Raw genomic sequence first — 7,248 nt, forward strand, 5'->3', positions numbered from 1 at the left:
AACAAATACTAAGTAGCAGGTTGTTACATCCTGTTATTGATAACAAAAAAATAATTATAGTGTTGTTTTCAAATAAAAAATAAGGAGAAACTTAAAACTTAGGATTTGTTGTGAAAAATATTGTCAATGTTGCACTTAAAAAAAAAAGAATAATAATAAGAGTTGATTAGCAAACTTTTATTAGTTCTTATCTAGGTCAACTACTAGCACCACCTATCACTTTCAATTTGCCACATCAACAAGTGTAAAAAATTTTGTCAAATTTTTTTGTATCTATAAAATTTCTATAAAAAAAAGAATTTTTTTTACGTAATTCATGTTAATTAATAGTAATTTTGCATCTGAAACAAGATAATCAATTTTCACTTTCGGCCTCCAAATGCATTAAGTCGCTCTATCTGTTGCAGACACTTACTTACATATATAATACACATACTCAGTTTTTTTAACTTAAATGGTGACTTTAAGTCACAAATTTTGTGCAAAAATGGTGAGTGAGTGTGTAAATTATACATTGCTCTTACCATAGACAAGTTATTTCTTTATTTATTTTGTATCTATTTCGAGGTTTAGTAATTATTTTAGTTGTTTGATCCCATGATATGTAATATCAAGATGTGTTCATATAAAACCGATCTCTAATTGGTGAGATAAAAAATTTTGAAAAAAAAAATGTTCATAAAGAGATCGTTAAAATCACACAGTTATGATTTGCGTGTGTTTGGTTAAGAGCTTTGCAGTTCAATTGGTTGATACTCTTTGGTATTTCTAACGGATATATTCATGGTTCAAATCCTCCCACCCTCAAACTATCATATTATTTATAAAAATAAATAAATAAATAAAGGATTCACATGTATTTGTGGGGTTAAGCATTATTATATCATTAAATTATATGAATTTATAAACATGGTCTACAAACTCACACATAATGGACGGTGATTATAGAATACTCTAAATGCACAAAATAAATATATTCTCTCTGCTCTCACATAATAGTAGACCCCACTAATTAAATTCCGGGTAAAACTCACAATTTTCTTCTTCTCCTTTTGTGTGTGTGTGTGTGTGTGTGTGTGTGAAGGGAACCCACTATTTATTTGAAAGAAGGTTACACATTTAATGTGTTTTTTGAGTATTCTATAATTTTCTATAAGGAGTTGAAGGAGATTCTTCCAATGGGTTTGGAAAGAAAACCTTATCCTATGGATAACATATAATTTAGAAGCTTTTATTTTCCTTTTATTTATTTATTTATTTATTTATTTTATAACACAAAGCTTTTATTTTCCTCCTCTTACATTGAGCGTGTGCCAAAAGATATACTGATTTGAACGGTTTACTTCTGATATCCAAAGTATCAACAAAATGATAAAGAATTATTAGCGTCAGCAAGAATGGCGGGACAACCATTTTAATTGGAATTTGCATGTTTAGAGGACTATTAAGGGATGAATCGAAAATGTATTTTGATGATTGAAAAGAGGATTAATCTGTCGGTGTGTATATACATACATTGCTGAATTTCTGTCCGTAATAATATATTTAAATGACCGTGGTATATTTTATATAGAACTTTATTATTACAAATACAAAAATATTTTCCCAACATAAAAAGAAAAACAACATAGATAATAAAGTATTCACATATCACAATAGGAGATGTCCCAAATTCTGAACTCACCACATTATGTTATAAACAAAAAAAATTACTGGTCATTTGATTTGAAATATTCTCTTAGGATTAATGAGAACCTTTTCAAGATTCATAAGCATTCTTATTTTTTGTTACAATAGTCCCAAGCGCATCTTATTTTGAAAAAAAATCACTCTTTGTGGTGGGCCTTTTTGTGTTCTGGATTGAGTTGTTCCTGCCGTACTATGGCCCAATAGTTCTGGGGTAGTAGAGTCGGGACTGACTCAATTGAAACTCACCTTAAGCCAGCTTGTACGCAAGCTAGGACTCCCTTGCGGAGATCTTGATCATGTGCCCACAGCAGGGGGTGCTGTCTCAAAGATGTTATGATAGGAGATATATAATAAAACATGATAATAAAAAGATATCCTAATTGATGTGTTTGCTAGCAACCAAAGATAATATTTAAACAATTTTGCAACAGGAAAACGTGATAATATGAGGAGACATGGCAAAATGGGTTAGAAAATTCTAACCTGACCTGGCCAAACTTAAAAAATATCTAACCCAAACCCGATTTTTTTGACCCGAAACAAAAACGAGTTAACCCGTGATCCGACTCGTGTTTTTTGCGGGTCAACCCGACCCGACCCGAACCCAAACCATTTTTAATAATTTTTTTTGGGTAAAAAAAATAATAAAATTAAGACAATATTAGTTTAATTGTTTGTTGTGAGCTTTAAGGAAACAATTGATGCATTTACATAACTTCATGCAAATTAATTGAAAGATAAATGGTTGAACATTCTCTAATGAGTAAAGATTTTTAGATATCAAATAGCAAAATACTTGCCAAGATAATCTGGTCACAGTAGAGTTAAAAATATAAATTTAAAATTATAGACATGTGTCAGAAATATTCACAAGTGTGAAAATAGTGAAGCCAAAGTATCAAATTAGCATAAATTATGAATGCTTAGGCCTATTTTTTGCCAATTTATGTCCAAAATATACGGCTTTTCAAAATAATATTTTATAGAGTGTGTGTTACTTAATAATGATATGATATTCATAAAAGAGACCATGTATAAATAAGTAAGCAATCAAACTTTAATTTATATCTCAAATTGAAATAGAGTGCCAACCACAATTGATAATAGATTATAAAATTAATTTTCAAGATTGTAAATTTCTTATATGTTTTTATTTTTTATCAAATGAGTTATCCAATAAGTCATTTGTAATTTTGTTTTATATTTTGGAATGTTGATATTGTGTAGAAATAAAACTTGTGTATTTTTTTTAGTTATCTTTGTGTTATTTTGTTTTAAATAGCAATGTTAGGATTTGTATAATTTTAAAATTATTGAATAAGTATTAATAAGTTTAATTGAATTCATTCTTGATATAAGTTGTGAATTCAAAATAATGCGTTTTACATCATGTAATTTGTTGCATAACTTTCCAAATGGCAAATACATGTTGTTTTCTTTATATAAAAAAAAATCATGTGAAAATACGGGTCAATCCGACCCATAACTCGATTGACCTGAATCCGTTTTGAACCCGCTTAAAATGACTCATTTTTGACCCGTGACCCATTTGACCAGCAACTTGATTGACCCGACCCGCCCGTTTTGCCATGTCTAAATATGAGTATGGCAGAAATAAGTTAGCAACAATGAAAAAAATAATGTTAAGGCTTAAACGATCATGATAAAAGAGGGGAAAAAAGGGGATTAGTTTGCTAAACTTGGCTTCTTAGCAGATTTAAGTCCAAGAATGGAACCAATCTCCAATGTGGGCGATCTCATAGAGAAATCCTGCCATAAAAATTGTTTACTTTGAAAGAATGGACCTAAATGGCTTAATCTCTAATCTTTTAACTTGCTAGAGAGTAGGCTATTGAGAAGGAGAGAAGAGAGTAGCCTATTGGTGCATGCCTTATCACACTCTTGCTTTTCTTACTTCACTTCCTACACTCTTTTTTTTCTTTCTTTTTCCGCTTATCCTCTCTATTTGTTTTTTCTGCTTTCTATTTCTCTCTTCTTTCTATGTTTCTTGTTGTTCTTCCTTGTTTTTCCATTGTTGTTTATTGTGCACAGCTAAGGCCTTCTTATACTGCCTGTCGTGATAAGATTTTCCGTTCTACCACTCAACTACTTTTGGCTTGGTGTAGGTGTCCTTCCCGAGCCACCCACTGGTTCGTTGGTTGCTCTACCACCACCTCTACCCTGCACTGGCTGCACAAAAGAGTTTTGTTTTATTTTCTTACTTTTAGTGGCATTCTCATCTGGATAAGGGCTGAGTATTCTCTCTTACTAACTCCTATGGCATGCACTTAATAATTCCAGCTTATCTTTCCCTCTTTTGGGTGGTATGTCATCCCAGCAGGACATTTCCCCCAAAAAAGCTTGAACAGGAATCCCAGAATAGAATTCCCCCTTCTCTCCATTGTGAGACCATACCCTTTCTTACCTCTGACCCATGACCCACCGTGTCTGTATTGGTTGACTACAAGTAGGTGGTGCCTGAGCCTTGTGCGTGCTCCACTCCCATGTGAGCCTATGACTTGTCTGTTGTTCATGTGTTTGCCATTGCTTGAGGGTTTGTTTGGTCTTGCTACTCATTCTGCTGCTTATTTTTAACCAATTGTGGCGTGGATGAGTCATTAGGTCTTCATTTTTTGCATCTCATTTCTTCTCTGGGCTGGGTCTTGCTAGGGTATGGGCCTTTCCTCCTTCATTTCAACCCTTGCTTCCTTCTACTTTTGGTTTATGGGCCGACTAATACTTCTGCCACGCCATTACATTGCTTCTGCCATAATATTGCTTAACTGTGCTTGTTGGGCCTCCTTTGGGCCTTCCATGTATTTTTTTCTTCACTTAGTTCGCGTTGCCTAGTGTTTCTACTAGGTTAGTTTTCATATCATCTTGCGCTTCCTTGGCCCATTTTGTTTCTTTGGGCATTCTCGGTCCGCTTCATTCTTTTGGGCATCCTTGGCTCATTCCATTCTTAAATTCTCATGGGTTTTTGCTAAATCTTTCGGGTTTCCCCGGCTCAATTACCATATCCTTTGCTTTTGGGGTTTGTTCGCCTTTGCACCAACCCCCTTTACTGATTCCTTTCTTTGGGCTCCTCCGGCTCATCTTTGCTTGCTTTCTACTTCTTATGATTCTCATGGGCTTAATACTTCCTTTTCTGGGCTCCCTGGGTTCGTTTTATTTCTTTGGGGCCTTTTTTACTACTTTATAGGCCTGTGGACCATTATTCCTGCCATTCGGGCTTAATGGTTTTTCTTAATTTGCTAATTCTTCTTCCTTCACCCCTCTTATATTGTTGGGCTTCTTCTTGTTATTGGGACTTTTTGCCAAAGTGGGCATCAACACTCTTTTATGGGAATATAAATTATTTTTTAAAAGAGTAAATTTATTTACACAACTTATTCCTCAAAAAATTTCACAAATAGCAATGTCATAAGTTGTGATTAGTGGATGAAAAAGTGAAAATAAAACGCCATTTTTTAAAGCAAAAATGTATCAATAAAGTGCATCGCAAAACATATTGTTGGGCACAATGGAAGTTATCAATCTTTTCTTTTATTCTTCTTTGTTTTTCTTTTGGAGTTGAGGCAGCTAATTACTATGAGTCTATGGGCCATGCTACTTTTTTACAACATCAAGTTACAATCAGTGCTATGGATGTAAGGGTCGTCAATGGGCTGGGCTACAACGGCTTGGCCCATTTTTGCTTTTTACGTGGACTTAATGGGCCATTGATTGGTCAACGGGTTGGGCTCGGATGAGCCAAAAGGGAAAAACCTAGCTCATCCCCCTGCTCATGGGCGATTTTATTTTTAATAGACTAGCCTACTAGCTTACAAAACCTTAATTAAAAATTATAATTATATTATATTACAAAGCAAAAATGATCTAAATGAGCTATTAAATATACTAAAAAAACCCTTGATTATTTTATATTGATTGGAATAAATAAGTACATTGACATATTTATGAATATATTGGGGTGAGAATAGTTGCATCGCTACAAAATGTGTACATCATAACTAGGTTGGCACCTACATACTTGTCTATCATTTGTAGTTCTCAATATATTTGTATTTGAAAATCAAATAATTTAATATTTTTTTTAAAAAATGACTTATACATAAGCTTTATAACTAATTGCTAATTGTTATCTTAAAGCGACAACTGTTGGTGATGTGATTGAGTGTTTGGTATCCACTTGAAATTGGTGCTACATAAATATTTAATGGTTATTTTTCTTATAAAAAAAATTAAGAGTTATTAAATTACTAGTAAAATATATATGGATAAAGTTTGACTACAAAATTGGTTGTAGCAACCTTACTCAATATCTTTTTATTAAAAGTGAACTTTGACAAATCCACCTTTGGATTACATTTTCTTCTTATATTGTTTACCAAAAATAAAAATAAAAACATTTTCTTCTTATATTCTCCATGCTTGCAAAATTTTTAGAAAATTAAAGATCAATAGCTATGTCATCAATAAATTTTTTAAATTGCAAGTTTTTGTAATTTAAAATTATGCAAAAAATAAAATCTTATAAATCATATAGTAAATAATATCCGATTGACACAAAATTTGACATATGTATTAAGATCGTAATGGACATACAATCCAATGGTTAGATTTTGGAAATATGTAGTAATATTAATGATATTGATTAAGGTTGTCCTCTTAGGTTACAACCAATTTTGAAACTAAATTTTGTCCAATATATATTTAGTAAATGTAATTTAACACAATCATTTTAAGTATCCTAATTGTTAGGTGTCTGGTCTTAAAGTTTTCCTCTCTCAACTCTCAAGCTCGACCCCACATCTCCTAATTATTTTGTTATAAATTATGGGTTGATGGGTTGGGCAACAAGCCAAGCTGACAGGCCAGCCCAACTTGAGCCCATGGGCAAAAAAATCAACCCACCTCACTGGACTAATGGGCTACCCACAGGTCTCAATAGTTTTGTGCATTGTTTTAAATAACAGACTGGATTGGTTGGTTCAATCGATTGAATCGAGAATCGGACCTAGAACTAATCCACCCAAAACCGAAAAAACTGGTTATGAACTGTGTTAAACCCAAAAGTAGTCATTTTTTTTCAGATTTTTAACATGTTCGGTTTTTAAAACCATAGTTCTGTGTCAAGGCATGGGTTATTTGACAAGTGCAGATGATTGTTAACAAGTGACCCTAATTAGGCATTTTAAGGAAAAGTAGAAATTGCCCTTAATTAGGCATTTTAAAGAAAAGTAGGTCAACTACGTTGGATTTCTCATCCCTAAGCATTCATTAACCCTTACCCTTATAAGATTAGGAACAACTGTGGTTATGGGATGTTGTACATTTAGTTGTTGCCAATTATTATATTACTACTTCTAATGCTCCATTTGTTTCGAAGTAAAATATTTATAAATGTAAAATATTTTACAAGTAAAAAATTTTACAGTAAAATATTTTCAGTAAAGCATTTTCAAGTGTTTGGATGGTCCTAAACACTTGAAAATCCAAGTACAAATCAACCACCACCAACCATCACTTGATGCAAGCATAGACCAACACCAGATG

The sequence above is a fragment of the Castanea sativa genome, chromosome 1 (assembly GCF_040712315.1).
Source record: "Castanea sativa cultivar Marrone di Chiusa Pesio chromosome 1, ASM4071231v1".
Taxonomy (NCBI): Eukaryota; Viridiplantae; Streptophyta; class Magnoliopsida; order Fagales; family Fagaceae; genus Castanea; species Castanea sativa.